Source organism: Chiroxiphia lanceolata, chromosome 28 (assembly GCF_009829145.1).
Source record: "Chiroxiphia lanceolata isolate bChiLan1 chromosome 28, bChiLan1.pri, whole genome shotgun sequence".
Lineage (NCBI taxonomy): Eukaryota > Metazoa > Chordata > Aves > Passeriformes > Pipridae > Chiroxiphia > Chiroxiphia lanceolata.
The window spans coordinates 5,382,298-5,392,572 of NC_045664.1; positions in this window are offsets into that span (position 1 = coordinate 5,382,298).

Sequence of the window (10,275 nt, forward strand, 5' to 3'; positions counted from 1 at the left end):
AAGAGAGGGGAGAAATAAAAGGAGAGGGGAGAAATAAAATAAGAGGGGAGAAATAAAAGGAGAGGGGAGTAATAAAAAGAGAGGGGAGTAATAAAAAGAGAGGGGAGTAATAAAAAGAGAGGGGAGTAATAAAAAGAGAGGGAAACAAAAAGAGAGGAGGGAAATAAAAAGAGAGGAGGGAAAAATAGGGGAGAAATAAAAAGAGTGGAGAGAAATAAAAAGAGTGGAGAAATAAAAAGAGAGTGAAGAAATTAAAGGAGAAGGAGAAAAATAAAAAGAGAAGGGAGAAATAAAAAGAGAGGAGAGAAATAAACAAAGAGGACGGAAATAAAAAGAGAGAAATAAAAAGAGAGGAAGGAAATAAAAAGAGAGGAGAGAAATAAAAAGAGAAGAGAAAGAGAGAGGAGAGAAATACAAAGAGAGGAAAAAAATAAAAAGAGAGGAGAGAAATAAAAAGCGCGGGGAAATGAAAAGAGAGTAGGGAAATAAAAAGAGAGGAGAGCACTAAAAAGAGATAAGAAATAAAACGAGAGGAGAGAAATAAAACGAGAGGAGAGAAATAAAACGAGAGGAGAGAAATAAAACGAGAGGAGAGAAATAAAACGAGAGGAGAGAAATAAAAAGAAAGCGGGGAAATAAAAAGGTAGCGGGGAAATAAAAAGAGAGTGGAGAAATAAAAAGACAGGAAAGAAATAGAGGAGAGAAATAAAAAGAGAGGGGAGAAATAAAAAGAGGGGAGAACTAAAAAGAGCGGAGAACTAAAAAGAGAGCGGTGTGAAATAAAAAGAGAGGGGAGAAATAGAAAGAAAGAAGAGATAAAAAGAGAGGGGAGAAATAAAAAGAGAGGAGGGAAATAAGAGAGGAGGGAAATAAAAGAGAGGAGGGGAAAAAAAGAGGAAGGTAACAAAAAGAGAGGAGGGAACTAAGAGAGGGGAGAAATAAAAAGAGAGCGGGAAAATAAAAGAGAGGAGAGAAATAAAAAGAGCGGTGAAATAAAAAGAGAGGGGAGAAATAAAAAGAGAGCGGGGAAATAAAAAGAGGAGGAAAAATAGAGAGGAGGAAAATAAAAAGAGAAATAAAGAGAGGAGAGAAATAAAAAGAGAGCGGAGAAATAAAAAGAGAGGGGAGACTTAAAGGAGTAGGGAAATAAAAAGAGAGGAGAGAAATAAAAAGAGAGGAGAGAAATAAAAAGAGCGGTGAAATAAAAGAGAGGGGAGAAATAAAAAGAGAGCGGGGAAATAAAAAGAGGAGAAAAATAGAGAGGAGGAAAATAAAAAGAGAAATAAAGAGAGGAGAGAAATAAAAAGAGAGCGGAGAAATAAAAAGAGAGGGGAGACTTAAAGGAGTAGGGAAATAAAAAGAGAGGAGAGAAATAAAAAGAGAGGAGACAAATAAAAAGAGAGGGGAGAAATAAAAGGAGAGGGGAGAAATAAAAGAAAGGGGAGTAAGAGAAAGAAAGAAGAGAAATAAGAGAGGAGGGAAATAAGAGAGGAGGGAAATAAAAAGAGAGGAGGGAAATAGAAAGGGGAGAAATAAAAAGAGTGGAGAGAAATAAAAAGAAGAGTGGAGAAAAAAAAAGAGAGGGGAGAAAAAAAAAGAGGTGAGAAATAAACAGAGAGGACGGAAATAAAAAGAGAGGAGAGAAACGGAGAGAAGAGAAATAAAAAGAGAGAAGGGAAATAAAAACAGAGGAGAGAAAGGGAGAGGAGAGAAATAAAAAGAGAGGAGAGAAATAAAAAGAGAGGAGAGAAATAAAGAGAGGGGAGAAATAAAAAGAGAGGAGGGGAATAAAAAGAGAGGAGGGAAATAAAAAGAGAGGAGGGAAATAAAAAGAGAGGAGGGAAATAAAAAGTGAGGAGGGAAAAAAAAAGAGAGGAGGGAAATAAAAAGTGAGGAGGGAATAAAAAGAGAGGAAGGAAATAAAAGAGAGGAGGGAAATAAAAAGAGCGGAGAAAAAAACACCGGGAAGAAACAAAAAGAGTGGAGGAACAAAAAGAGAGAGGAGAAAAAAAGAGAGCAGAGAAATAAAAAGAGAGGAGGGAAATAAAGAGAGAGGAGAGAAACAAAGAGGAGAGAAACAAAGAGAGAGAAGAGAAACAAAGAGAGAGAAGAGAAACAAAGACAGAGGAGAGAAATAAAAAGAGCGGGGAAATAAGAGAGGAGAGAAACAAAAAGAGAGGGGAGAAACAAAAAGAGAGGGGAGAAATAAAAAGACAGGGGAGAAATAAAAAGAGAGGGAGGGAGAAAGGGAGAGGAGAAAAATAAACAGAGAGGAGGGAAATAAAAAGAGAAGAGGGAAACAAAAAGAGGGAGAAATAAAAAGAGAGGGGAGAAATAAAAAGAGAGGGGAGGAAATAAAAAAAGGGAGAGAAATAAAAGAGAGGAGAAATAAAAAGAGAGGAGAAAAAAAAGAGAGGGGAAAAATAAAAAGAGTGCAGGGAAATAAAAAGAAAGGGGAGAAATAAAAAGAAAAGGGAGAAATAAAAAGAGAGGGGAGGGAAATAAGGGGAGAGGGGAAAAAAAAGAGGAGAGAAATAAAAAGGGAGCGGAAAAATTTAAAAAGGCGAGAGAAATAAAAAGAGAAGTAGAAAGAGGAGAGAAATAAAAAGAGGAGGAAAATAAAAAGAGAGGAGAGAAAGGGAGAGGAGAGAAATAAAAAGAGCGGGGAGCAATAAAAACAGCGGGGAGCAATAAAAAGCGGGGAGCAATAAAAAGAGACGGGAGAAATAAAAAGAGAGAAGGGAAATAAAAAGAGAGGAGAAATAAAAAGAGTGGAGGAAAAAAGAGCGGGGAGAAACAAAAAGAGAGGGAAGAAATAAAAAGAGAGGGGAAAAATAAAGAGAGAGGAGGGAAATAAAAAGAGAGGAGGGAAATAAAAAGAGAGGAAGGAAATAGAGAGAAAGGAGAGAAATAAAGAGAGGAAAGAAATAAAAAGACAGGGGAGAAATAAAAAGAGCGGAGAACTAAAAAGAGTGGGGAAATAAGAGAGCGGGGAAATAAAAAGAGGAAAAATAAAAAGAGAGGGGAGAAATAAAAAGAGAGGGGAGGGAAATAAGGGGAGAGGGGAAAAAAAGGGGAGAGAAATAAAAAGGGAGCGGAAAAATTTAAAAAGGCGAGAGAAATAAAAAGAGAGGAGAGAAGTAGAAAGAGGAGAGAAATAAAAAGAGGAGGAAAATAAAAAGAGAGGAGAGAAAGGGAGAGCAGAGAAATAAAAAGAGCGGGGAGCAATAAAGAGAGCGGGGAGCAATAAAGAGAGCGGGGAGCAATAAAAAGCGAGAAGAGCAATAAAAAGCGAGGAGAAATAAAAAGAGACGGGAGAAATAAAAAGAGAAGGGAAATAAAAAGAGGAGGGAAATAAAAAGAGTGGAGGAAAAAAGAGCGGGGAGAAACAAAAAGAGTGGAGAAACAAAAAGAGAGGGAAGAAATAAAAAGAGAGGAGGAAATAAAAAGAGAGGAGGGAAATAAAAAGAGAGGAGGGAAATAAAAAGAGAGGAAGGAGAGAAATAAAGAGAGAGAAATAAAGAGAAAGGAGAGAAATAAAAGACAGGGAGAAATAAAAAGAGCGGAGAACTAAAAAGACTGGGGAAATAAGAGAGCGGGGAAATAAAAAGAGGAAAGAAATAAAAAGAGAAGAGAAATAAAAAGAGAGGGGAGAAATAAAAAGAGGGGAGAAATAAAAAGAGAGCGAGGAAATAAAAAGAGAGGGGAGAAATAAAAAGAGGGAAATAAAAGAGAGGAGGGAAATAAAGAGAGGGGAGAAATAAAATGAGAGCGGAGAAATAAAAAGAGAGGGGAGAAATAAAAAGAGCAAGGAAATAAAAAGAGGAGAGAAAAGAGAGGAGGGAAATAAAAGAGAGGAGAGAAATAAAAAGAGAGGAGGGAAATTAAAAGAGGAGAGAAATAAAAAGAGCGGAGAAAAAACGAGCGGGGAGAAAAAAAAAGAGGAGGGAAATAAAAAGAGAGGGGGGAATACAGAGAGTAGGAGAAATAAAAAGAGGAGGGAAATAAAGAGAGAGCGGGGAAATAAAAAGAGAGGGGGGAACTAAAAAGAGAGCGGGGAACTAAAAAGAGAGCGGGGAACTAAAAAGAGAGCGGGGAACTAAAAAGAGAGCGGGGAACTAAAAAGAGAGCGGGGAACTAAAAAGAGAGCGGGGAACTAAAAAGAGAGCGGGGAACTAAAAAGAGAGGAGGGAAACAAAAAGAGTGGAGAAACAAAAAGAGTGGAGAAACAAAAAGAGTGGAGAAACAAAAAGAGTGGAGAAACAAAAAGAGTGGAGAAACAAAAAGAGTGGAGAAACAAAAAGAGTGGAGGGAAACAAAAAGAGGGGAGAAACAAAGAGAGAGGAGAGGGAAATAAAAAGAGAGGGGCGAAATAAAGATAGAGGAGAGAAATAAAAAGAGAAGAGATGAAAAGGGAGCGGGGAAATGAAAAGGGAAGAGACGAAGAGACATAAAAGGAGAAGAGACATAAAAGGAGAAGAGACTAAGAGACATAAAAGGAGAAGAGACTAAGAGACATAAAAGGAGAAGAGACTAAGAGACATAAAAGGAGAAGAGACTAAGAGACATAAAAGGAGAAGAGACTAAGAGACATAAAAGGAGAAGAGACTAAGAGACATAAAAGGAGAAGAGACTAAGAGACATAAAAGCAAGACAAGAGAGTAAGAGAAGAGACTAAGAGAAGTGACTAAGAGAAATGAAGGCAAGAGAAGAGAGATGAAGATGAGCAAGGGAAAGAAGAGAAAAAAGAGAAAAGACTACATGACAGAAAATAAAGACAGGAGCCAAAAAGGGGGAAAACCCCCAAAGAGGGGAAAAGTCCCCAAACCTTTATTGCAACTTTATTGAATGACTGTTTGTGACCTTGTGAAATTACACAAGGCTAGTATACAGGACAGCATACAAGTTAAGTTAGTTACAATGCAGGACAGCATACAAGTTAAGTTAGTTACAATGCAGGACAGCATACAAGTTAAGTTAGTTACAATGCAGGACAGCATACAAGTTACAATGCAGTTTACAACACAGGTTAGTATACAAGTTACTGCACTCCCTCAGGAACGTGGTTCCTGGGAAGCCTCAAAAATCAGCCTGCCTGACAAAACCCAGGTCCTGGGACAGCCTGCACTCAAACTTTGGCGATGAACATCACCTCGCAGACCGGTAGGGACCTAGGAAAAAAACCCCAGCCGGGGGGAAAAAAAAAAAATCCCCCAGCTGGGGTTTTTCTATTCTAAAGCTAAAATGGTGTAAAAAAATCCTGAAAGAGAAACAACACAAGGTTAGAATAGTACATTACACACACCCAACCCCTCCATCCCCACACCTCCACTGCTCCCTTAAGCCGCAAGCCAACCCTGAATATCGGCGCACGCTCAAAATGCTGCCTTGGGAACGGGGTTCCCGGGAAGCCTCAAAACTCAAAAAATTCAACCTGCCTGGCAAAACCCGGGTCCCGGGACGGCCTGCACCCAAACTTTGGCGATGAACATCGCCTCACAGACTGACCGGGACCTGGGAAAAAAAAACCCAGCCGGGGGAAAAAAAAAAAAAAAAAAAAACCAGCCGGGGTTTTTTTATTCTAAAGCTAAAATTATCTAACAACAACCTGAAAGAGAAACAACACAAACACAAGGTTAGAATACTACATTACACACACCCAACCCCTCCATCCCCACAACCTCCACCGCTCCCTTAAGCCACAAGCCAACCCTGAGTATCGGCGCATGCTCAAAATGCTGCCTCGGGAACGGGGTTCCCGGGAAGCATCAAAAATCAAAATATCATCCTGCCTGGCAAAACCCGGGTCTCAGAATGGCCTGCACCCAAACTCTGGCAATGAACATCGCCTCGCAGACCGACCGGGACCTAGGAAAAAAAACAAATCCCCTGGCTGGGGTTTTTTTATTCTAAAGCTAAAATGGTGTAAAAAATCCTGAAAGAGAAACAACACAAACGCAAGGTTAGAATACTACATTACACACACCCAACCCCGCCATCGCCACACCTCCACCATACCCCAAAGCCGCAAGCCAGCCCTGAATGTCGGCGCACGCTCAAAACGCTCCCTTGGGAACGGGGTTCCCGTGGAGCCTCAAAAAAAAGAAACCCCAACAAGAAACAAATTGCCAAGCATGACGAAACACGCATGCCCCTCACAGTATTATAAGACAGTATCAATGACAGAACATATAAAGCAAAACAAAGTAAGGTACAAAGCTAAACAATTCCTAACTGACGCATGGCAATACAACACTATCACGTTCACATACAGAGCAATACAATAGCAAATATACAAGTATAACAGACAGAACATTACATGGCAATACAAGTGACATGACATAACAGGTGCTACAAACAAAGGCACAAAGATATACAATTCCTGACACACGGAACGCGATGCTGTGACATTCGGACACGGACTGATACGACTACAACTATACAAGTGTATGATACAGAGCAGTATGAGGTGGTACAAATGACAACATAAACGGCGACTGAACTTTGCCTATTCTACTTGGAAAATACCATAACTACAACTAAGAAGGAACATGCAACACTAAATAAACATATACAGTGCTACATGATGCAGTCCAGAAGTCATTGGGCGGGGACTCCCCGTGGCTCTCAGAAGTTTCCATCGATGATCATTCGGCCGATCTCACCCCGGTCACCGTAAGTTTCAGGAAAACTGACGTCATCTTTCACGGTGGGAATCTGAGTCTCCTTTGGGTGGCTGTAAGACAAAATGGGAGAGAATCTGAAGTGTGCCTTCTGGGACCTTGGACTTACCCCCTAAACCAAGCCCATACATTTTGTAAGCCCAAAGACCCCTGACAAATACCCATACCATAGACACTGTTTGTTACTCTACCTAGCTGTGACTCTATACACCCAAGCAAGGCTGTATAGAGCAAGGCGATCCTGCTCACAGACTGTACAGCCATCGGCTCAACTGTCTAAGGGAACTGACATGTTGATGTCAGACTGAGCAATATTCTGTTTACCCACTGATCCACGTAGCAGGGCAGAGCAGTTCCAGGCTGACCCCAAGTGAGACACCCCACACCTGTGAAGTCACACACCACGTGACACAAAACACGGACCAGACAAAGGACGTGACACAGACCCGAACTGCTCTGCCCTGCACACGTGAATCCAATGAGAAAAAGTAAGCCCTTCCTTTGATGCGTCCAAATAACCTGTTCCAGGATACCCCTTGCACCCCTTGCACTAATTTCAAAAATCCCTCCAGGCGAGGCACATACTTGCCCCGACTCCCAACCCCTCTCTGGGTCTTTGCCCTGCACTTATCTTTCCGACAGCCGGGGATGCAAAGCCATCTTTCAGGCACAGGAGGGGCACCTGGGCTGGCTCAGAGGTTCCTGCCATCCTCAGACTACTAGGAGTCAACTGCAAGAAAGAAAACCAGACACCAGATCTGAGCAGTGTGGCACATGGCCCCAGCCCCCATGATCCCTCTACTCACTGTCCCTGAGGCAGGTCCTCGGGGCGCTGGCTCTGACTGGAGTCGGACACTGTGGCTCTCATCTACTGGGATAGCTGAGTGAGCGAGAGACAAAATTAGAGGGCATCTCTAAAGCTGCAGTGGGATCCCCACTCCTCCTGCTGCCTCCCCAATTCACCTAGAAGGCTCCTCTCTCTTCAGCTGCTCCCAAGACCGCCCCTGCAAATGAAATGGGGAAATGCTCAAACACTCAGCTCTCAAACATTTAGGGATTGCTCACAAGGAAAGCCAGAAACCTCTAAACCCTAGACACTGTTTGTTACTCTATCTAGCTGTGACTCTATACACCCAAGCAGGGGTGTATAGAGCAAGACAATCCTGCTCACAGACTGTACAGCCATCGGTTCAACTGTCTAAGAGAACTGACACGTTGATGTCAGACTGAGCAATATTCTGTCTACCCACTGATCCACGTAGCAGGGCAGAGCAGGTCCAGGCTGACCCCAAGTGAGACACCCCACACCTGTGAAGACACACACCACGTGACACAAAACACGGACCAGACAAAGGACATGACACAGACCCGAACTGCTCTGCCCTGCACACGTGAATCCAATGAGAAAAAGTAAGCCCTTCCTTTGATGCGTCCAAATAACCTGTTCCAGGATACCCCTTGCACCGGACTAATTTCAAAAATCCCTCCAGGCGAGGCACATACTTGCCCCGACTCCCAACCCCTCTCTGGGTCTTTGCCCTGCACTTATCTTTCCGACAGCCGGGGATGCAAAGCCATCTTTCAGGCACAGGAGGGGCACCTGGGCTGGCTCAGAGGTTCCTGCCATCCTCAGACTACTAGGAGTCAACTGCGAGAAAGAAAACCAGACACCAGATCTGAGCAGTATGGCACATGGCCCCAGTCCCCATGATCCCTCTACTCACTGTCACCGAGGCAGGTCCTCGGGGCGCTGGCTCTGACCGGAGTCGGACACTGTGGTTCTCATCTTCTGGGATAGCTGAGTGAGCGAGAGACAAAATTAGAGGGCATCTCTAAAGCTGCAGTGGATCCCCGCTCCTCCTGCTGCCTCCCCAATTCACCTAGAAGGCTCCTCTCTCTTCAGCTGCTCCCAAGACCGCCCCTGCAAATGAAATGGGGAAACGCTCAAACACTCAGCTCTCAAACATTTAGGGATTGCTCACAAGGAAAGCCAAAAACCTCTAAACCCTAGACACTGTTTGTTACTCTACCTAGCTGTGACTCTATACACCCAAGCAGGGGTGTATAGAGCAAGACAATCCTGCTCACAGACTGTACAGCCATTGGCTCAACTGTCTAAGGGAACTGACATGTTGATGTCAGACTGAGCAATATTCTGTCTACCCACTGATCCACGTAGCAGGGCAGAGCAGTTCCAGACTGACCCCAAGTGAGACATCCCACACCTGTGACGACACACACCACGTGACACAAAACACGGACCAGACAAAGGACGTGACACAGACCCGAACTGCTCTGCCCTGCACACATGAATCCAATGAGAAAAAGTAAGCCCTTCCTTTGATGCGTCCAAATAATCTGTTCCAGGATACCCCTTGCACCCCTTGCACTAATTTCAAAAATCCCTCCAGGCGAGGCACATACTTGCCCCGACTCCCAACCCCTCTCTGGGTCTTTGCCCTGCACTTATCTTTCCGACAGCCGGGGATGCAAAGCCATCTTTCAGGCACAGGAGGGGCACCTGGGCTGGCTCAGAGGTTCCTGCCATCCTCAGACTACTAGGAGTCAACTGCAAGAAAGAAAACCAGACACCAGATCTGAGCAGTGTGGCACGTGGCCCCAGCCCCCATGATCCCTCTACTCACTGTCCCTGAGGCAGGTCCTCGGGGCGCTGGCTCTGACCGGAGTCGGACACTGTGGCTCTCATCTACTGGGATAGCTGAGTGAGCGAGAGACAAAATTAGAGGGCATCTCTAAAGCTGCAGTGGATCCCCGCTCCTCCTGCTGCCTCCCCAATTCACCTAGAAGGCTCCTCTCTCTTCAGCTGCTCCCAAGACCGCCCCTGCAAATGAAATGGGGAAATGCTCAAACACTCAGCTCTCAAACATTTAGGGATTGCTCACAAGGAAAGCCAAAAACCTCTAAACCCTAGACACTGTTTGTTACTCTACCTAGCTGTGACTCTATACACCCAAGCAGGGGTGTATAGAGCAAGACAATCCTGCTCACAGACTGTACAGCCATCGGTTCAACTGTCTAAGGGGACTGACACGTTGATGTCAGACTGAGCAATATTCTGTCTACCCACTGATCCACGTAGCAGGGCAGAGCAGGTCCAGGCTGACCCCAAGTGAGACACCCCACACCTGTGAAGACACACACCACGTGACACAAAACACGGACCAGACAAAGGACGTGACACAGACCCAAACTGCTCTGCCCTGCACACGTGAATCCAATGAGAAAAAGTAAGCCCTTCCTTTGATGCGTCCAAAGAACCTGTTCCAGGATACCCCTTGCACCGGACTAATCTCAAAAATCCCTCCAGGCGAGGCACAGACTTGCCCCGACTCCCAACCCCTCTCTGGGTCTTTGCCCTGCACTTATCTTTCCGACAGCCGGGGATGCAAAGCCATCTTTCAGGCACAGGAGGGGCACCTGGGCTGGCTCAGAGGTTCCTGTCATCCTCAGACTACTAGGAGTCAACTGCGAGAAAGAAAACCAGACACCAGATCTGAGCAGTGTGGCACGTGGCCCCAGCCCCCATGATCCCTCTACTCACTGTCACCGAGGCAGGTCCTCGGGGCGCTGG